Source organism: Giraffa tippelskirchi, chromosome 2 (assembly GCF_054371585.1).
Source record: "Giraffa tippelskirchi isolate mGirTip1 chromosome 2, T2T-mGirTip1v1.2.pri, whole genome shotgun sequence".
Classification (NCBI taxonomy): Eukaryota; Metazoa; Chordata; class Mammalia; order Artiodactyla; family Giraffidae; genus Giraffa; species Giraffa tippelskirchi.
The window spans coordinates 39,230,375-39,252,470 of NC_137276.1; the positions used below are offsets into that span (position 1 = coordinate 39,230,375).

General features: G+C 41.2%; 1 protein-coding gene across 7 annotated transcripts in view; it reads right to left on the reverse strand.

The window, feature by feature from the left end:
- Positions 1 to 16,005, reverse strand: part of STAMBPL1 (STAM binding protein like 1) — a 51,378-nt gene extending 35,373 nt beyond the window's left edge. For 4 of the 7 annotated variants that reach the window (XM_081573603.1, XM_081573605.1, XM_081573607.1 and 1 more), the window contains exon 1: positions 15,592 to 16,005. The gene's annotated coding sequence lies outside the window, so the exon portion shown is untranslated. Of the gene's footprint in view, positions 1 to 15,351 lie in introns of all 7 variants that reach the window. The other 3 variants (XM_081573604.1, XM_081573606.1, XM_081573608.1) reach the window with 2 other exon arrangements.
- Between the last annotated feature and the right edge of the window lie 6,091 nt (positions 16,006 to 22,096).

Sequence of the window (22,096 nt, forward strand, 5' to 3'; positions counted from 1 at the left end):
TCTCTTCAATGCAGTGGACAAAATCAAAACAGGCTGTGTCCCTACAAAACTTTCCCTGGCAGATTACTTTTAAACGCGTAAAAAATTCCCTATACTGCCAATTGTGTGCTTAGTCGCTCAGTCGTGTCCGACCCTTTGTGACCCTATGGACTATAGCCCATCAAGGTTCTCTGTCCATGGGACATTTCAGGCAAGAACACTGGAGTGAGGTGCCATTTCCTCCTCTGGGAAATCATCTCCTATGTCTCCTGCGTTGCAGGTGGATACTTTACCGGCTGAGCCATCAGGGAAGCCCCTATATATTGCCAAAATCATTAGAAAGTGGCAGTCCAGTCCACTGTTTCTTGGACACAGAAACACACCACTCACTTCCCCCACTCACTTCCTATTTTCCTTCCCTGCAGCTGACATCCCTCCACTCTGATATAGTTTTCTCTGAGTGTGGTTCCTGGGCCACCTGCAGCATAATTACTCGGTAGAGGAGGAGGGTGGTTGTTAACAAGAAACAGATTTCTATGCCTCACCGAGTCAGAATTTCTGGGAAGGGTGCCCCACAGATCTCTATTTTTATCAAGTGGCCCAGAAGATCTTTATGTTCATTGAAACTTGAGACTCAGTGCATCAGGAAAAAGTTCTCTAAGACAGTTACCAATAACCTCTAAATGCCTGGCTTTGATCAGCTGAACAGTATCTACTCTGGAACAAACTCCTGCCTCATTTTAAATGAAGTAGAGGTAGTTCCTTTCTCCTCCCACTTCCCTCACCTTTATCGTTCAGTCACTCAGTCGTGTCCGACTCTTTGTGACCTCATAGACCGCAGCACGCCAGGTTTCCCTGTCCTTCACCATCTCCCGAGCTTGCTCAAACTCATGTCCATTGAATCAGTGATGCCATCCCACCAGCTCATCCTCTATCATCCCCTTCTCCTCCTGCCTTCAATCTGTCCCAGCATCAGGGTCTTTTCTAATAAGTCAGTTCTTCGCATCAGGTTGCCAAAGTATTGGAGCTTCAGCCTCAGGATCAGTCCTTCCAATGAATATTCAGGACTGATTTCCTTTAGGACTGACTGATTTGATCTCCTTGCAGTTCAAGGGACTCTCAAGAGTCTTCTCCAACAACACAGTTCCAAAGCATCAATTCTTTGGCACTCAGCCTTTTTTTACTGTCCAGCTCTCACATCCGTACATGACTGTTGGAAAAACCATAGCTTTGACTATATGGACTTTTGTAGGCAAAGTAACGTCTCTGCTTTTTAATATGCTGTCTAGGTTTGTCATTGCTTTTCTTTCAAGGAGCAAGTGTCTTTTAATTTCAGGGCTGCAGTCATCGTCCACAGTGATTTTGGAGCCCAAGAAAATAAAGTCTGTCATGGTTTCCATTGTTTCCCCATCTATTTGCCATGAAGTGATGGGACCAGATGGCATGATCTTAGCTTTTCGAATGCTGAGTTTTAAGTCAGCTTTTTCTTTTAACACACTTTATGTTAAGTCTTTTCTCTTAATGTTCTTTTATTCCTTGGGACATGTTTCTTTCAAGGCTTCACTTAAGGCTTAGTCTGAGCACTGTGTCTTCACTCCAGCCACTTTCACCATGGATTGAGTGAGAACTCAATAGTTCCAAGGCTAACTACCTCTTTCCCACAAGTATTACCTCTAAGTAAATTCATTCATTCATTTACTTATTCAACATTATTTATGAAGCTCCTACTTCATGCTAGGCGCTAGTGAGCAAAGATACAGACACTATTGATCATATGAAACTTATATTCTGCTAGAGGCAGGAAGTTGAGCAGAGAGATGCTAAGATATTAACCATTTGCACAAATAAATCATTAAAACTGTGGTAAGTGCTACAAATACGAAATACAACAGATAGTTATGCATTTTGGAGGCAAAAATACCTCAGAAGTGGTGATGTGTTCTTCTCAGTACTTCAGGAAGACGCTGATTTGCCTTGTTACTGGATGTCAACTTGGATCCCCCAAGTTACATCTGCCAGGTTTCTTCCTTGTAAAGACACTAGTTTTCCTCTTATAATTACAAAGTATCTTATCGCAAGTTACTCTGAGAAATGCAAATATACTTTTGCCTATTCATTTTAGCATTCAAAGATGATTCATTCCTGAAGCAGTTATTTCTGTAGAGTTTGAGAATGGTGAATTTTATATTTCTGTTCTTCTATATCATTATTCTATATTTATTAGTTTAGTTGGAGTTTTTGTTGAAGGTTGTTTAATTTTTGTACAAAATTTTTAAAGTTTTAGCCCAATAGATCTATTTTTCTTTTATGATATCTGGGTTATACATCATTCTTTAGAGGGTCTTCAAACTCACTGATGATAAAACTTTTAAATATGTCTACCAACCTTTTTTTCCTAGTAATTTTATGGTTAGTTATTTTTGAATGAATACCTTTGATCTGTGTGGAATTTATTTTTATATAAGGAGTATGACAAGGACACAGTTCGTTTTTATCATGAGGCAACCTGACCCTGAATTTCTTCAATTTTGCTTAGCTTCTTATTTAATGCTCAACTCTGCTCAATAAGGTGATCTGCCCAAACTAGACACATAGTACATTATTTATTCAATTGAAGTAATCTCTGGTGGCTTAGGTGGTAAAGAATCTGCCTGCAATGCAGGAGACCTGGGTTCCATCCCTGAGTTGGGAAGATCGCTTGGAGAAGGGAATGGCTACCCCTCCAGTATTCTTGCCTGGAGAATTCCATGGACAGAGGAGCCTGACAGGCTTCAGTCCATGTGGATGGAAAGAGTTCGACATGACTGAGCACCTAACACTGTTAATAATACCTCAATGAAGCTGAAAAAACAGAGTCTGTGAATGATGGGTAAACTTACATAGAAAAAAAGATATTGGCAATTCAGAAAGGCGGCAGGGATGCAACTGTGTTTGAGGTACCCCAGGACTGGACTGAGAGTGGTAAAAAGAATGTAGAAGGATAAATAGCTATTGGGAGAGATTCTGAGGGGAAAACACATAGAACTTGGAAGTGAAGTGGACAGACTGGGATACAGGAGCATAAGCAGGCAAAGATACTGTGAATGTTGGCATGTAAGGGAAGCAGAGATGGTGACGCTTCTAACTTCAGAAGAGATTTCTCCTGTATTTCAGTGAATGACATTAACACCCAAGCAGTTACACAAACCTGGGGAAACCTGGAAATAGTTGCCATACATCTCCTTCCTCCCTCAATCCACATCCATTCTATCACTCATATCTACTGAGTCACCCTCCAAGATAACTCTCAAATCTGCATTTTCTCACCATCTTTCCTCAGAGGAGACTAATCTGTGTCACCCTTTATTCTGTCTGCATCACTAGAATAGCCTTCTAATTGGTCTATTTGTTTTCATCACGTGCCTCTTTGTTTAATTCTACATACAACCGGCATGCCATTCAAATACTGTCATTTCTTCCCTTAAAACCCTTTAACAGCTTTCCATCACTGTCAATATCACATATCTTTAATAGGTCCCACAGAGCTGGGTCTGATCCAGCTGCCAACCCACCAGCCTTCCCTGTACCCTTATTTCACACGTTTACTTCCTCTGTATCCTTCCAGGGTTAGTTTAAGCATCTCTTCCTCAGGCAGATATTTTTGACTACTTCCAGACTAATCACACTCTTACTCATACACTCATGAAGAAATATAAGACAAACCTATATAGAGGGATTTTCTACAAAACAACTGGCCAGTGTTCTGAAAATGTGTCAAGATGATGAAAGACAGACAAAAACTGAGGGAACATTTCTGACCAAAAGGGACTAAGAAGATATGACAGCAAAATGCCATGTGTGATCCTGGGTGGGACTCTGGACCAGAAGGAGGACACTGGTGAAATGTGAATAAGATCTATAGACTAGACAATATAGTATTGTAACAATGTTAGTATCCTATTTTGATAACTAAAAAGTTGGCTTAAAGCTCAACATTCAGAAAACTAAGATCATGGCATCTGATTCCGTCACTTCATGGGAAATAGATGGGGAAACAGTGGAAACAGTGGCTGACTTTATTTTTGGGGGCTCCAAAATCACTGCAGATGGTGATTGCAGCCATGAAATTAAAAGATGCTTACTCCTTGGAAGGAAAGTTATGACCAACCTAGACAGCATATTAAAAAGCAGAGACATTACTTTGCCAACAAAGGTCCGTCTAGTCAAGGCTATGGTTTTTCCAGTGGTCATGTATGGATGAGAGAGTTGGACAGTGAAGAAAGCTGAGCGCCGAAAAATTGATGCTTTTGAACTGTGGTGTTGGATAAGACTCTTGAGAGTCCCTTGGACTGCAAGGAGATCCAACCAGTCCATCCTAAAGGAGATCAGTCCTGGGTGTTCATTGGAAGGACTGATGTTGAAGCTGAAACTCCAATACTTTGGCCACCTCAGGCAAAGAGTTGACTCATTGGAAAAGACTCTAATGCTGGGAAGGATTGGGGGCAAGAGGAGAAGGGGACGACAGAGGATAAGATGGTTGGATGGCATCACTGACTCGATGGACATGGGTTTGGGTAGACTCCAGGAGTTGGTGATGGACAGGGAGGCCTGGCGTGCTGCGATTCATGGGGTCACAAAGAGTCAGACACGACTGAGCGACTGAACTGAACTGAACTGAATGATTATATGAGGTGTTAAAATTTGGGGAAAATGGGTAAAGGATACACAGAAATTCTGTGTACTATTTTTGCAATTTTCTGTAAGTCTGAAATTACTTAAAATTAAATATTTTTAAAATATTCAGTTAGTACCTTAACAATCCCTTCAACAAAGGACAACAAAAGGAAAAAAAGTTTGCATCACATGCAGTATATATAATACCGGCTATGTCTAAACTAAAAGGCATATTTGGGTAATAGTAAGAAAGAGGTAAAAAGTTGAATAAAAACATGCAAATGAAATGACCAAGTCATGAGAGAACTATGAATGGCTAAGCAACATGTGAAAAATGTTAATTTCACTAGTAATTATGAAACTATGAATTTGAAATGGTATTTTCATTTATTTGATTGATAAACTTTACATGATCCATCATACTTAATATTGAAAACTGGAAGAAAAATTGGCTATTTTAAAAACAGTACATGTTCCTGTTGACCCAGCAATTCTGTTTTTCCCGTAGACTGTCCTGCCTAATAATACACTAATACACACACACACACACACACTTGCTCTAAATCATTGCAGCATAGCTTAAAAATATTACAATTCTGGAAACTGAAATATGTAGGAGGAAACTGAAATATGTAGGAGAATATTTGAAAAAAAAATTTCTATAGTAAATGAAGCCATTAGAAAAGACTTACATCTGTATGCTCTGAACCAGGAAGTTGTCCAAGTTATAGTATTAAGTAAAAAAAAAAGCAAGTTGTAAAATAACACGACTCCCATCTTGTATTACTAATACATATGTATTTAACATATGTTGGTGTTTGCATGAAAAAAGTTGAACAACATATACTGGATTTTTCTCATCTGGTGACTCAGACGGTAAAGAATCTGCTTGTAATATGGGAGACCTTGGTTTGATCCCTGGGTCGAGAAGATACCTTGGAGAAGGGAATGGCGACCCCCTTCAGTATTCTTGCCTGGAGAATTCCATGGACAGAGGAGCCTGGTGAGCTTCAGTCCAGGGGGTGGAAAAGAGTTGGACACAGCTAAGAGACTAACACTTTCACTTTCAATATAATTTGTAACAGATACGTATCACTTTATAACCAGACAAATAATACTTTAAGAAAAAAAGCCTATAAATCATGAGTAGGTAGCTCCAGATTTTTAGTCCAGCCCTGCCAGTTTCTAGATGTATGGATTCTGATCAATTATTCCCTGAATCTATTTCCCTGGTCTAATGTGAGACTCATGCCAAACCATGTTATGGCAGTAATATTAGTTGAAATATATAGTTATTCAAGGGCTTTCTAAGCTGAGAGAGACTATATGTCTTTAAGGTGGGCTGGGTGACCTTGATGTTACACCATAACATGCAGCTGCCTGTTGTTGTTTAGTAAAGTCACCCTTGAGTCTTTTGTGAACCCCATGGACTGTAGCCCACCAGGTTCCTCTGTCCATGGAATTTTCCAGGCAAGAATACTGGAGTGGGTTGCCACTTCCTTCTCCAGGGGATCTTCCCGACTCAGGAATCAAACCTGCCTCTCCACTGGCAGGTGGACTCTTTAACACTGTGTCACCACCATTGCGGCTGCTGGAGCAGCAATTTACTGGCTATAGACCTTAAGGAAAACAGCTTGGGAGAATTCTGCTTCATTTAGTCAGTCCTGCTAAAATCAAGGCCCAAGTGCTCACCTGCTCCCTTCTGCCTTTCATGAATCCTCTCTTCTGGACTAGGTACCAGGTGTCCCTTGCACAAGAGTAAGGCTTGTTTGCATCAGGTTAGTCCCCTGCTCAAAAAAAGCAACTGGCAACCTACTGCCTACCAGAAGAGGTCCAAACACTCTTGCCAGCCCTCGGTGCTGTGCACTATTGACTTTGTTTTCCACTGCTTCCTAATATATGGCTTCCTCTACTTCTCTCTGGAGAAGGCAATGGCACCCCACTCCAGTACTCTTGCCTGGAAAATCCCATGGACAGAGGAGCCTGGTAGGCTACAGTCCATGGGGTCGCTAAGAGTCGGACACGACTGAGCGACTTCACTTCCACTTTTCCCTTTCATGCACTGGAGAAGGAAATGGCAACCCACTCCAATATTCTTGCCTGGAGAATCCCAGGGACAGCAGAGCCTGGTGGGCTGCCATCTACGGGGTCGCACAGAGTCGGACACGACTGAAGCGATGCAGCAGCAGCAGCAGCAGCAGCACTTCTCTCTGACCTACCCCAATATCCGCCACTCAAAAGGTTTGACATCCTTTCTAAAAATTCCCACCAACTCTGTGGTTTTCTGATTTCATCTATTTAAAAACAGGTAATAACAAGGAAATAAAACATAGTATTGAGTGCCATTATAAAAACCCCAAGGCAGCACTGACACACGTTATTCCATAAGAATGTATATGGAAATTAGAGGAATAAATGCATAAAACTTAAAAGCAGAAGCACAAATCTGAATATGAAATTAAATTTAACTTCTAAATAGATTTTCCTCTAAGTATGGTTTATGGACCACCTGCATCAGAATCCTCTGAAAAGGTTGTTAAAAGAAGTCTCCCAGGCCCTGTCTAGACTTATTGAATAACAAATAACCTATGGGAGGACTTCTCTGGTGGTCCAGGGATTATGACCCTGCACTTTCAATGTAAGGGGCACAGGTTCACTTCCTAGTTGGGGAACTAAGATCCCACATACTACATGGCCAAAAAAGAAAACAAAAATATTTTTTAAAAACCTATACGGGTGGCATGGAAGTCATTCTGGTTTTTTGAGACTAATTTGAGATGCACTACCTTAGTGACCTTTCTAAGTCTTTCAATAATATTACACTTGACAAAAAGAAAGGGCTTCCCTTATGGCTCAGGTGGTAAAGAATCTGTCGGCAATGCAGGAGACTCAGGTTTGATCCCTGGGTTGGGATGATCCCCTGGAGAAAGAAATGGCTACTCACTCCAGTATTCTTGCCTGGAGAATTCCATGGACAGAGGAGCCTGGTGGACTACAGTCCATGGGGTCACAGAGAGTCAGACAGAACTGAATGACTAACACTTTCACCAACATTCTGATGAAAGGAAAAGAACATTGATCTCCTAAGAATGTCATTTACATTTCTTTCAAAGCCATATTTGAATTTCTTGAACTTTTCAATACTTGGACAAAAAAATTCCACACCCACCGATGATCCCAACTGATTTACATTTTTTCCCCCTTAAAGTAGTATAATGATTCAGTAAGCAATTTCTCTGCCCCATTTTTACAAAAACAGGAATGTATGAAGGATTTATTCCAGGTTTCTCTTTTCTAACCTCATTCCATTCACTACTTCCAATTGTTCTTCCTGTTAAAGAAAATTTATCTTGTGGAACAACTTAAAAGCCAACCTTTCAGAGACAAAACAGATTGGGAAAAAATACTGGAGTCAACCCGTCAGAAGACTGAAGCCTGAACCCACAGGCATTAAGGCCTCCCCATATTTCTTCTCAGTGGCTGAAATTCATGCTACCAGAGTCAAAAGACAAGGCTCCAGCAACAGGTTAAATAAAATTACAGGGTCCTTAGATGAGCAGAAGTTAACCAAGATGGCCATTAGTGATTACAGTTTTCTTTCTGCTTTTAATGAAAAGGTGCACAGTTGATTATTGGCCTAGCCATTCAAGTCTGAAATGTTAATACTCCCCCAGAGACCCATCCTAAGAGGTACCTTAGAGTGTACCTCTAAGTACCTGCAAAGACAAAACAGGCAGGCGGTGTTAACTGGGGCCTAGAAGGGTTAAAAATGACTCATCACTGGCCTCCTGTTTCCAGATAAACCAAAGTCAAGTCAAGTGAAGCAATCAAAGTGAATAATTTGTGGTGGGTCTCTGAACAGTTATCTCTTATATGAGCCTGGGCTGAATCTTTGGTTCAGTTACTGCAGTATTGCTGAAACCTAAGTATATAGCAAAAGTGTAAAAACAAAACACCAAATTCATCAAAACTCAAATTCTTTCATCCTTAATCAAGTTTAAACTCACAAAATTTTAAAACAGTTCCTTTAAATAAACTGGACTTCAGTTAAATAATTACTTACACAAAAGGGTAAAATCAAACAATAGAGGCTATATTTTTTAAAATCAGATTTAAAAAATATTCCTCAACTAAATAGTATCCATGAACTTTTTGCACAAGACCAAGAATAGTTTTTGCCTCTTTAGAAAAAAGCAATATGAGTTACAAATTTCTGAAAGTTATTTATGAGAACAAATAATTATAAGGACTAAATTGCCAACGTTCGTTGGACCATGAAAAAAAGCAAGAGGATTTCAGAATCTACTTCTGCTTCATTGACTATGAGAAAGCCTTGGACTGTGTGAATCACAACAAACTGGAAAATTCTTAAAGAGATGAGAATACCAGACCACCTTATCTTTCTCCTGAGAAATCTGTATGCAGGTCAAGAAGCAACAGTTAGAACTTTACATAGAACAACTGACTGGTTCAAAATTGGGAAAGGAGTACAACGAGGCTGTATATTGTCAGCCTGCTTATTTAGCTTATATGCAGAGTACATCATGAGAAATGTTGGGCTGGATGAGTCATAAGCTGGAATCTACACTGCAGGGGGAAATATCAATGACCTCAGATATGCAGATGATACCACTCTAATGGCAGAAAGTGAAGAGGAACTCAAGAGCCAGAAAGTAAAGAGGAACTAAAGAGCCTCACCTTGAGAAAGGTGAGTGAAAAAGTTGACTTAAAACTAAACATTAAAAAAACTAACATCACGGCATCTGGTCCCATCACTTCATGGCGAATAGAAGGGAAAAAAGTGGAAGCAGTGACAGATTTTCTTTTCCTGGGCTCCAAAATCACTGTAGATGGTAACTGCTACCATGAAATTAAAAGACACTTGCTTCTTAGAAGGAAAGCAATGACAAACTTAGACTGCATATTAAAAAGCAAAGACATCACTTTGCCAACAAAGGTCCATATATAGTCAAAGTTATGGTTTTTCCAGTGGTCATGTACAAATGTGATAGTTGGACCATAAAAAAGGCTGAACGCTGAAGAACTGATGCTTTCAAATTGTGGTATTGAAAAAGATTGTTGAGAGTCCCTTGGACTGCAAAGAGAGCAAACCAGTCAATCCCAAGGGAAATCAACCCTGAATATTCACTGGAAGGATTGCTGCTAAAGATGAAGCTCCAATACTTTGGCCACCTGATGTGAAGAGCCAACTCATTGGGAAAAAACCTTGATGCTGTGAAAAATTGAAGGCAAAAGGCGAAGAGAGTGGCAGAGGATGAGATGGTTAGATAGCATCACCAACTCAGTGGATGAACTTGAGCAAACTCTGGGAAACAGTGGAGGACAGGGAAGCCTGGCATGCTGCAATCCATGGGGTTGCAAAAAGCCAGACACAACTGAGTGACTGAACAACAACACCAACATAATGTTAAAATATTGAAATCAGTGATGACATACTCCTTCCTAAGGAAGTTCTGGAGGAATTGAGAATTTTTTTTTCTTTGTTGCCACAGCAGTCTTCCCATCTCTAATTAAAATCTGGCGTCTATTTTTTTTTTTAATTGAGGTATAGCTGAAGTATAATATAATGTTAGTGGCAGGTCCAATAATCAAAAAGGTCTGGCCTTTAATAATTAGACATGACGTAATTATTTCAACAAGTCAAAGAACAGCTAAAGCCATTTATTTTAATACTTTAATATTAAAGTTAAAATATCTTAATATTTAAAATATTTTAATACTCTAAAATATTCTGAATAAAAATGGTCATGAAATGGCATCATAACTTCACCATGGCTTATGAATGGGAGATATATGAGACTCTAAGAAAGTGGATAAAGGTGGATGGCACGGAAATTTTTCAAACTACTGATACATTTCCAATAATATAATATATACATACTCATCTGTGACATCTCTCCTTATCCAGTGATTATATATAATGTAAATATCTCCATAACATAATGTATTATGCAGCATATATATTACATATAATGTATATATTTTATAATGCACACATTTATATAAAGTACACATTATATTATGTATACACTACATACATTGTAGCTTTCCAGGTAACTCAGTGGGTTAAGAATCTGCCTGCAATGCAGGAGACACAAGAGACGCAGGTTTGATCCCTGGTTCCATAGGGTTGCAAAAGTCTGGTGGGTCCATAAGGTTGCAAAGATTTGGACACAACTGAAGCGACTAAGCACACACATTCTATAAAAGATATATAGTACATATTACATGGGCTTCCCTGGTGGCTCAGATGGTAAAGAATCTGCCTTCAATGCAGGAGACCTGGGTTTGATCCCTGGGTCAGCAAGATCCCCTAGAGTAGGAAATGGCAACTCGCTCCAGTCTTCTCACCTGGAGAATCCCATGGACAGAGGAACCTGGCGGGCTACAGTCCCTGGGGTCTCAAAGAGTCGGACACGACTGAACAACTCACACACACACACACAGGCGCGCACACACACACACACACACACACACACACACAGACATATCTTCCTGCCTCCAGCAAAGGTTCACTAGGTATAAGAAGAGATGTTACAAATGAATATAATATGTATTACATAGGTCAACTTTTAGGCAAAAACAAATTGGGACCCTTCTTAATAAGGAGTTTAATGAAAAATACCATTGACAAAACCATTAAACATCATGGAAAAATAGCAAAAATTTTGTACAAGAATCTGGGTACTAATTCCATACAGGAGATGATAAACTCTACAGTGGAAATGCTTGGAGCACCGACTCTCATGAAGCCAAGCCCCCACGTTTCTCACTCCATTCAGTGTCCCCACCCAAGTCAGGAAAGCAGACACTGAGTCAGATTGTCTTAAGTTTGGTGCTCAGCTCTGTCACTCTCTTCCAGCCTATGACCCTCAGCAATTTGCCTAGCTTCTTTGTGCTTCAGTTTTTTAATTTGCAAAATGGTACCTATTGCATAAGATTGTTTTATGAATTAACAATAATAATAACAAACACATGGGGCAATTAACCTCGTGTCAGACACTTCTTAGAACTTTCCATTTATATCTATTTATTCATTTACTCCTCCCCCCAAACCTTATGAGAGAAAAACTAACACCCCAATTGAAAGACGAATAAACTGAAGCTCAGAGAACTTAGGAACTCACCCAAAGACACATAACTCATAAATGGCAAAAAGAGTTCATGTTCCTAACCACTACATCATCTTTGAGATAACACATGTGAAGGCTGAGGACAGTGCCCAGCACATGTCACATGTTTAATAACTAATGCTTATTAATAAGCATTTGTCAAACGTTTGCAAGATTCTGAGGCTACATCAGGGCTTGGGAGGAAAGAATGCTTGTCATCAAGTGGAGAGGTGTTCTGTGGATGTGGAATATGTTTGTGACCACACTGTATGTACCCCAGGTTAATACCTCCTCTTCCACATAAAACAAAGAATCTTGATGTCTGGCTGTCTAAAGTTTTCCCTTCTTCATCTTGGTGTCACTGGGATCCTACATTAGGCTGTCATTATCTGACACCAGATTACACCTGTACTCTCTCCTTTTGCCAATCCACTCCCCATCCAATTGCCAAAGTCCCCTTCCATAAAGATTCTTTCATAACTACTCCTTTCAAGAAACCTGTCTTGAATTAGCTATGTTACCAAAATCAAATTTCCATTCCCTTGCTTTCAAGGACCTTAATAAGACATGAAAGGAACATGACTTTAACTCTAGTTCAAGTACTCTGGTGCCTACTTACCAAATAAATACTTGATAAGAATGGCTGTGTTTCATTATGCAGAAAATAGCAGTGTTTGTGCTACTTCAAAACCATGATAAGCAGTTTTAAAATTTTATTTATTTTGGGCACAGCCCAAGAGAAAAAAAATTAAATATTTAAGTATCTCATCTTAAACACCTCGACTGGAGTCTCAAAAGGGAAGAGTACCAGAGAAAAATCTGCTTTATTATATGCACTATAATGTTAATATCTAGGCAAATTTCAGTCAGCTTTCTGATCTTTCATTCTGAAATTAGATCATGAATCACAGGGTAAACCTCCAATGACTGAGGATGGAAAATCAGAAATATTAAAAAAAGGAGGGAGGGCATAACACCCTTCATATTCAAGATCACACAATGCATTCATTTCTAAGAGTGTCTTGAAAGTGCCTTAGAGCTAAGCAAAAATATGAATTACTGGTTCTTATCTCATAGGGCTGCTTTTAATAAACACAAGTTGCTAAGTAACCAGTGGTCTGAATTAATGTCTGCATACCAACCACATCAATGGACAAACATGGTATAGATTTAGTTTAAAACTTAGAAAGAAAATCAAACATGAACTTCAAAGACTTAGCAATTTGTTAAATGTTTAAGTGACTTTTCCACTCAGCATGAGAAGATGAAGGATTGTACTAGAAGTTCATCTGATTTGCTTAGAAATGCAACTAATTTCTGACAAAAGGCATATCCAGATATAGCTACATCCAGATCATTCCTGAGTTGAACATTCTGATGTCAACTCAGGATTTCTGAATGTACACTCAACACATCCAGTTGCACAACTCACATGTTCAGACAGCTGACTGAAATAAGCAAGTCAGTAGGTACCACTACAGTGGTTTTTCGTTTTGTTTTAGAAGGATTGCTATTGTTCCTTCAGTTGGTCTTGGTTGACTGTATCAATTGGCTCCATTTTGATGAAATGTTTAATGATTCCTATAAAGCCACAGCTATAAACAATCAACATTAAAAGAGGTTATATAGTAAGCATGGGAAGATTCTCGGATTGGTATTCATTTAAATGAATATTTAAGGTACAGCTTAGATATTAGCCTCCAGAGACAGAGAACTGACCATCATATTTTCCAGAATGACCATGAGTCACTTTTCATAGTTTCAACTGAAGTTACTTCTAAATCTTTCACAGGGCTGAGAAAAAAATGCTAGGATTAGACAGACTCACAAGTCCAGTGGTTTAAAAGTGTGTCTAATGGGTAAATGTATCCTCCAGGGAGGCACCTGGCAATTTCTGGGCAGCACCCACTATTTCTTCTACCCCTCAGAGTTTGAGCAAGAATCGCCAGGCTTTCCTTCTCTGTAAAAGGCAACCTCACTCCCTGGATTGTAGCTGTAAGTAGGTTTGAGAAGAATCCTTGAGGGAGGAATGTGATCAAACTGTGTTAAGTCCTTTGTGCTTAAAAAAAAGAGAGAGAGAGATAACTATTGCTAACAATTCTTTAACTATTTTTATCAGTCCTTCTCTGAAGCCAATCCCAGAAAGAGTCTCCTCTCCAGGAACAAGTCTCTTTGCTGAGGTCCCCTCCATCCTGGGCACCATGATGCTCCCATTTCTCCCTCCAAGCCTCTCACTGGGAATGAGGCTTATGAAACAGGGTGAAAGTAGGCAAGAAACTGACCCTGATGACCACAGGGGATAAAGTAGTAGGATTCTTTACCTGCTGATTTAAAGGGTGCTTCCTTGACAAAAGAGTGTAAGAAAACAAGTTTCTTCTTAAAATTCCCAAGAACCAGCTGATACATAAATTAAAGTTGAAGTAGTATATTCAACAGCAGATTCTCAAGAGGCAAGCAAGTTGCTGTATATACGCTTGAACAGAAAACAAGCAGCCAGTTCATTTTCCAGGGGGATTCCAATAACATCTCAAGTTTCTGAATGAAAAAGATGTAATGGAGTAAATGGTAAAGAGGAACCTAATTCTCAAAGGCACTGACTCAGTATTAACTGGAAACATAGATCTTTACAGAGAAGCTATATAATGCCCACTATAACAGAGTCACAGAGTATATCTTTGAAGTTCAAGTTAGCATCCATCCCACAAAGAGTGCCAACTAAAACAAGGTTTGGAAAAACATAGAAAACGGTGGCTTCATCTCTATATAAAACCGCCTTAGAAAACTACTCCCCTAAACTCGAAACAGGAAATCAAACATTCAGGTGTAACTGAACTGCTGAAACGAATCTGCCATATTGACCTTGACAGGGCCTTGAATCATGAAATCATAAATCAGCATCCTGATGATTATCCATTATAAACTCGGAAACGCCTTAAAACCCAGGGCTTCATTTTATTCTCAATGGCTAGCAGGATGTTTGGAACGCAGTGTGCTCTCCGGAGCTCACTTAGATTTCTGTTTTACTTACTACCAAACACTGATTTCCATAAAGCCACCCCCATGCCACTCAAGCACTCCTTCAATCCCCTCCATCAGGTTCTGCTTCCTGAATTACTTCTTGTTTATTTCTTTATTTCTAAATGTCTGTCATTACAACACCTTAGGCTCTTGACTATTAGCGGTGTGGGGTTGTTTCAGAAAGTTCTGGAAAATTATGTTTTAGTGACATGCCACTTTGTGCATTTCATTAAGGCTTTCAGTTAAGGCTTATACGTTATTCAGGTGAGAGGAAAAAAGCCTTAAGAGTGGCTCATCAAGAGCATAACAGTAAGCATCAGATACAAAGACCTGCCACACGTCCCTCCGGGACGCCTATTTTTCCAACCTCGCCCCTTCCTTCCCCACACCACGCACCCCCAAAGACAGTGCGGTGGGCTCTCTGAACCATCTCAGAGGCCGCACCCCAAGTCTAAACCAGAAGCACACGCCGGTACATGGATCACCGCCAGGGTCCCGCCCTGCTCCCCCCACCCCCCACCCCCAGGGAGTCTCAGCTTCCTGCTTTCCCCATCAAGGTGAAACTAACCCCTGGGGGCCCGCCGGAGGGCGGACTGAGGCAACGCAGGCGGAGACAGGAGATCGCAGGGCTGGCAGGAAGGAAGTGAGCGGCTGGCAAAGGGCATTTTCCTCCCGCGGAGCAAGCCCGGGACAGGACGCCGCTAGCGGAAGAGGGGCGAGCGCGCGCCAGGCCGGTGGCACACGCGCCCGGCGTGCACACGCATCTGTGCCGGTGCGCGCTCACCCGCGGGCGCGCGCGCCTACTCACCAGCAGCCTCTGATGTCCGGAGCCCGCGTGGCACGGCGACCGCAGCGGCTCTCTCCGCGCCTGCCCTGTGGCCTGGGCATCCGTCTGGCCGCTGCAGCCCGGGCCGCGGTGGCTTTTGCTAGAAGGCAGTGCCGCCGGGTGATAGCGCGCCCAGGGAACAGGTGCGCGCTCCCTGTCTTCAGCCGACCCTTCTCCGCTGCTCTGCGGACTGGTGGTGCTTTGCCGCTTTCACTTGTTGGGTCTCTGTGCGCTCCTCCCCTCCTTCTCTTCGCCGCCGTTGCTCCCCAACGCCGGGGCAGATAGCTCCCTCAAAACCCCACGCGCAGGCCAGGCGAAGCCGAGCCTGCAGCAGCCGTCCCTGCTGCCGCCGCGGCAGGAAAATAAACTACCCCTGCGATGGTCCTGGCCGCCTCTGCCCGGGCCCCTGGGTGCCGCCTCCGCCTCTGCCTCCGCCCCCCTCCTCTTCTCCGGCGGCGGCGGCGGCGGCGGCGGCCTCCAGTGGTTCGCAGAGAGGGCTTGCGGTTGGAAGCGGGTCTCTGCTTTCGGCCTAGAGTGTGAAACGATGAAGCGCGACTTTCTCTCTTGAAACTCTGCCCCTCCCTTCCTCGCCCGGAATTCTCATTTTGCTCCGCCATCAGTGTCACCCAGGTGGCCCAGAGTAGGTGCCTTTTCAGTGTAAACGTGAGGTGATACAGCAGGATTTGAGAGTGAACTCGTGGCGCAGCGGTAAAGAATCCGCCTGCCAATGCAGGAGACACAGGAGTCGGGGGTTCCTTCCCTGGCTTAGGAAGATCCCCTGGGGGAGGAAATGGCAACCCAGTCCAGTATTCTTGCCTGGAAAATCCTATGGACAGAAGAGCCTGGCGGGCTGCAATCCATGAGGTTGCAAAGAGTCAGACACGACTGGGTGCCCACACACACTTTCATTGGAGTCAGAGGAAGGAAAGGGTTTTGATGGAAAATCTCATTAGACCTCCTGTTAGGAATTCCATCTTGAGATTTATCCATTACCCACCACCACCATGAAACACTTTAGTCCTCTTCCTTTCTGCCCACTCCTTGTCCTCTGGTAATGAAAGCTATTATATGTGCTGGATATTATATTAACATGTGTAGTGTTTTTAGTATGGACTTGGCAGTGAGGCAGGCGCTCTTTACGTGATATCATACGTCATCCTCTCCACAGCCTTGGAAAAGTTACTGCTATTTTTCACATGACTGAGACACAAAGAAGCAAGGTAATTTGTCCCAGGTTACCTACCTAGAGGCCTTCTCCGGTGGCTCAGTGTGTAAAGAATCTGCCTTTAGTGCATTAGACGCAGGAGACGTCAGTTCCATTCCTTGGTCAGGAAGATCCCCTGGAGAAGGAAATGGCAACCCACTGCAATATTCTTGCCTGGGAAATCCCTTGGACAGAAGAACCTGGCAAGCTAGAGTCCATGGGGTCGCTGAAGAGTCGACATGACTAAGAGACGGAACACACACACCTGTGCTGGTTTTTGAAATGGAGAGGTTTGACTATTGCAGGCAGTCTGCAGCCTTGATTTTTAAGAAGCAATGATGTCATTTGGGGGGGGTCAAGGAGGGGTTGTTTTGCTTTCGAATTTTAAATTTGAGTCTAAATTTTAAAATCAGGAAATTTGAGGATTTCCCTGATGGTCCAGTAGTTAAGACTCTGCCTTCCAAAAGAGTGGGCATGGTTCCATCCTTGGTTGGGAAACTAAGGCCCCACATGCTGTGGGGTGCAGCCAAAAATTAAGAAAATAAATAATTAAAATCAGGAAACTTTATAAAAATTCAGACTTTGGGCGTGTGCTCGAAAGTTGGAAGAACTTGCAATTTTTGGATCATGATGGGTTCTAGCAGCTATCGTCTGGAACCAAGTAGTAGGTGTCTCCTTTCGACTGGGAATATGCATTTCAATTTCCCACACTCCCACCACTCCTTGGTACCCCACCTCACTGACAGTGAGGATATGGTAGACAGTTGAGTGTGTAGTCCTCAACTAGATTATCTCAGGACGCTCAGTCATGTCCAACTCTTTGGGACCCCGTGGGCTATAGCCCTCCAGGCTTTTCTGTCCATGAGGATTCTCCAGGCAAGAATACAAGTGGGTTGCCATGCCCTCCTCCAGGGGATCTTCCCAACCCAGGGATCTTCCCAACCCAGGTCTCCCACATTGAGGGCAAATTATTTACCATCTAAGCCACCAGGGAAGCCCCATGACCTACTAGACAATCTAAAATTCATTGGTAATTAAAAAAATTAATCAAGGTTTCTAAAAAGCATTAATACTCTGAAACAAAGAATCCCACACAAATATTTACAGTAGTCGTTGGTCATGATCTTGTTGCCTAGAATCCCAAACTTTCATAAAAGCCAAAATGGCCATACTTATGGTCTCCTCCCTGTACCAGCTAAGGCACTGTCATATGACCTACTTTATCCATGTCTCTGAATCTGGAATCTGATTCAAAGAGACATTTTTGAAATAATACCATTATCTGTAAAGTGGCTTTTGGTGCCCATAAATAGCAGTGCCAGAGGTGAGAAGTGGGGCAGTCCAATAGCAGTGTCACTGGTGTCTTACCCAGGCTGTATGGATGGTGTTGCCTGTTCTGATTCCAACTACCAAGTAGCCTTGCCTGTTTGATGAGCCTGTTTTTCCAAACTTCCTGTCTCTTTGGTGTTCTATGTAATGGCCTTCTAAGACATTTCCCTTCTGCTTAAGTTAACAAGAATTGATTTCAGTTTTATCTACAAGAGCTCTGACACAGTGCCATTGGGTTCCAAGCTCTGCCTCTCTTTCATTAATTGAATTAATGAAACATAGGCACAGGGACTTCCATGGTGGTCTAGTGGTTAAGACTCCATGCTTTTAATGCAGGGGGCACAGATTCGATCCCTGGTTGGGGAAGTAAGATTAAGTAATAATAAATAATGATAATGATAATAATAATAATAAGGTGGGTACAAGTCTATTTATACAACTTTTTAAAATTAATTAATTTTATTTTGGCTGTTTTGGGCCTGAGTTCCTGCATGGGCTCTTCTCTGGTGGCAAATGGGGGCTACTTAGTTGACATATTTGGGCTTCTCACTTCGGTGGCTTCTTTTGTTGCGGAGCATGGGCTCTAGAACACAGACTCAAGAGCTGGGCTTAATTGCTTCGAGGATATGGGATCTTCTTGGACCAGGGATCTCCTGCATTGACAGGTGTATTCTTTACCACTAACCCATCAGGGACGCCCTACAACTTTTATCTTAGAGAATTTTAAAGTGTTCTATAATTTTTCTTCCACTTGTAGAGATTCTATTTCAGTATTAATCCCATTAAAAGATAGGATTTTTCACCTTTATCCATTATATTAACAAAGATTGTGTATAAAAAAAGTTGACCTCAATACTAGTGAGGATGCAATAAAATGAGCCCCCTCATCTGATGGTGCAATTTGGATATACTCCCAGGGATGGAATTTATCAGTATGTTAATTTATTTAACAGAAGCTATAAAATACACACATCTCTTTGCCCAAAGTAATTCCACTTCCGGGAAGCAATTTATCCTAAGGAAATCTGAAATGAGTAAGATTTTTTCCACTGAGATATTTATCACCAACTTTGGACTTTAAAGTTGTGTTTATTATAAAGCTGCTTACAATACAATGTTAAATAAATAAGAATGGTACAAAACTGCATATATATAAATATAGTCTCAAGTAGGTAAAAACAGAGGGAAAACACATAAGATAATTTATTAAAATTACCTCCTAGAGATTAGTTATGGGCAATTTTAATTGCCTTTTTTATACGTTGCTGTAATTTAAATTTCCTGTAAACGACATCGTTTTGTCTTATTCAGGGAAAAGAAATATTAAATAAAAATAAACAGTATTGTAATCAGAAAAATAGTAATGTTTTATCTGTCACAGTGGGCTTCCCTGGTGGCTCGGTGGTAAAAAATCAGCTGGCCAATGAAGGAGATAAGGGTTTGATTCCTGGGTCAGGAAGATCCCCTGGAGAAGGAAGTGGCAACCCACTCCAGTATTCTTGCCTGGGAAATCCCATAGACAGAGGAGCCTGATGGTCTACAGTCCATGGGGTCTCAAAAGAGTTGGAAACAACTTAAGGACTAAAACAACAATAATCTATCACTGTGCCTCATTCATAATAGTTACATAACAAATGTTTGAGAAAAATCTAAAGGTAGGAATAAAGAAGGGAGGGAGGAAGGAAGTAAGGTCACACTATTTCACAAAATGAATTAAGGGATAGTGTCTCCCTGTCATTTGCTTAGTTGATGGTACATATAGAAACTGAAATGCCATTCTAAATTGCTTTATTAAGTAATGCTGGGTTTGAGTATTTCCCAACTGTAATAAGTGGCAATACAGTAATACCTTTCTCACTGGATGAGTAATAGGGAGATTTTTTTTTCCTGTTTCACAACATCAGCGATAAGTCTGTTCAGAGAAGTTGGATGAGCACAGGGCGTTGGTGTTTAAGACAAAGAGGCAACTTCTTGCCTCTGACTGGCCTTCACCTGGCGGCTTGCCAACCCTCCTTGGGGCACCCAAAAGTCCGCGAGTTTGGAGTAGTCTTTTTTCTCCCCATCAGTCAACATCCTAATAGAATCTTATTTGCTGGAACTGACAACACTTGCACCTTGGAAATAAAGCTATGGGACAAACCTAGACAGCGTATTAAAAAAAGAGAGACATGACTTTGTCCACAAAGGTCCGTATGGTCAAAGCTGTGGTTTTTCCAGTAGTCATGTAAGGATATGAGAACTGGACAGTTAAAAAAAACTGGGCCCAAATTGATGCTTTCAAAGTGTGGTGCTGGAGAAGACTTTGAAGAGTCCCTTGGACAGCAAGGAGATCAAACCAATCAATCCTAAAGGAGATCAACCCTGAATATTCATTGGAAGGACTGATGCTAAAGCTGAAGTGGCAATACTTTGGCCACCTGATGCAAAGAGCTGACTCATTGGAAAAGACCTTGATACTGGAAAAGATTGAAGGCAACAGGAAAAAGAGGCAGCACAGGATGAGATGTTTAGATAGTATCACTGACTCAATGGACATGAATTTGAGCAAACTCAGGGAGATAGTGAAGGACAGAGGAGCCTGGCATGGTGCAGTCCATGGGTTCTCAAAGGGTTGGACACAACTTAGAGTCTGAACAGCAACAATAGTGCAAAGAGAAAGTGGGCAGGGTTGAGTTTACATTGATTAAGAAACTGAAATTACGTTCGTGCATTCCCCAAATTGTTTGGTGTGTGCACATAAAATGGTGGTCCTTGGAATGCTTCCCTGGTGGCTCAGATGATAAAGAAACTGCCTGCAGTGCAAGAGACCTGGGCTTGATCCCTGGGTGGGGAAGATTCCCTGGAGAAGAGAACGGCAACCCACTCCGGTATTCTTGAGTGGAGAATTCCATGGACAGAGGAGTTCTCTGTCCATGAAGAGTCAGACATGACTGAGCACTTTTCACTGTCTTTACTGGGGGTCCTTCCTGAGACCAGATGAACTGGAATTCTTATTCTTTGTTTCACAGATTTAAAATTTCCTGGCTCTGGATTATCTTTAAAATCAAGGGGAAAAAGTGAATGAAAATGACCAACTCATTCTACTGGAAGAAAAACTCATCTCATAGATTGTGTATTTAAAAACATGTACTTCAGAAATTATTATATTCTTAAAAACATTTGTTCTTAAAACTCTGCGGTTTACTGTTGTTTATACCATTGGTTCTCAAAATATGGAAGTGACCCTTGAAATCTTTTCAGACAGTCAAAACTATCCAGTCTGTTCAGCAAGGTCAAAACTATTTTCATGAAAACATAAATCCATAATTTGACATTTTTGTCCTCAATCTCTCATGAGTTTGCAGTGAAGTTTTCCAGAGCTGCATGGATGATGTCTCCACAGCTAGAGTGCAGACACAGGTGTGACAATCCAGTCATGTCCTATGAAGCCAGATACTGAAAGAGATTTGTAATAATATAAAATAGGGCCAGTTTTCTTACTAATTTGCATTATGTTTGGTGAAAATACCATTATATTGTAATGAAAGTGAGTTGTTTGGTTTAGCATGGGATCAGTTTATTATTTTTATTACATTGATAAATATTTTAAATGTCTCTATATTATTTTCTAGTGTAGCAAAAAATGGGTAAATGTAACTCATAAATAAAAGCTCTCTAGAGTCCTCAATAATTTTGAAGATTGTTTTAAGACTGTATAGTTGTACACTTAAAACTAACACAACATTGTAAATCAACTATACTTCAATAAAAAAGAAATTAAAAAGAAAAAGGTTGTATAGAGTCCTGAGGCTGAAAAGTTTGCAAACCAATGATCTGTGACAATAAGTAGTTATTAATAATAAGGGGCTTGTTATTATCTGAATAGGGGCTTCCCAGGTGGCTCAGTGGTAAAGAATCTGCCTGCTTATGCATGAGACACAGGAGACACAGATTCGATCCCTAGGTCAGGAAGAT